Source organism: Epinephelus lanceolatus, chromosome 20, assembly GCF_041903045.1.
Source record: "Epinephelus lanceolatus isolate andai-2023 chromosome 20, ASM4190304v1, whole genome shotgun sequence".
NCBI lineage: Eukaryota > Metazoa > Chordata > Actinopteri > Perciformes > Serranidae > Epinephelus > Epinephelus lanceolatus.
In genome coordinates, this window is record NC_135753.1 from 14185951 (window position 1) to 14186626 (window position 676).

A 676-nucleotide genomic window follows, 5' to 3' on the forward strand; every position below is an offset into this window, starting at 1 on the left:
TAATAGACAAAGAGACGGAGATCAATAGCCAATTTGGCCTTGGAATGAGGCTGGAATGGATCAGGGAAAATTCATTTTATTCTCCTCATCTTAACCTGGAGAAGTCAGGAAAAGTATGATGAACTCTCCCGACTAGTACAGTAAAGAAGCGAATCAGTCATCCGCTGTATACGGCTAACCTTGGCAGTGCAGACTGTAAGATTTCTTTTTTGTGATCTGCAGTATTTGGTATGTGTGATATGTAATGTGCTCAGAAGAAGCCATACAAGTTGTACCACATAATGCATGTTTTACCTCATTTCTTTCATAAAAATAACTATAGATTTGCTTTTTTGCCTTCAAGGAGAATGAAAAACCAAGGGAAGTAACTTTTGAGATACATGTACTTACTTCAGTATTTCCATTTGATTCTTTATATTTCTGCCCCACTACATTTCAGTGGAAGATGTTGTTCTTTTGACTCCACTACCTTTACATGATGGCTGTAGTTACCTTTTAAATTAAAAATTGTAATTATAAAAAGGGAGAGGATGAAACTATGCTTTATCTTTTGCCTCCATACGCCTGGCCAATCACTGCATGAAGTGGGTGTGAATGTCTGATTGTTGGTGGTGTCAGTTTTGGAAAGTTGCAGAAATATTCCTGCCTGGTCTCATATCTAGGGCATCAAAAAACA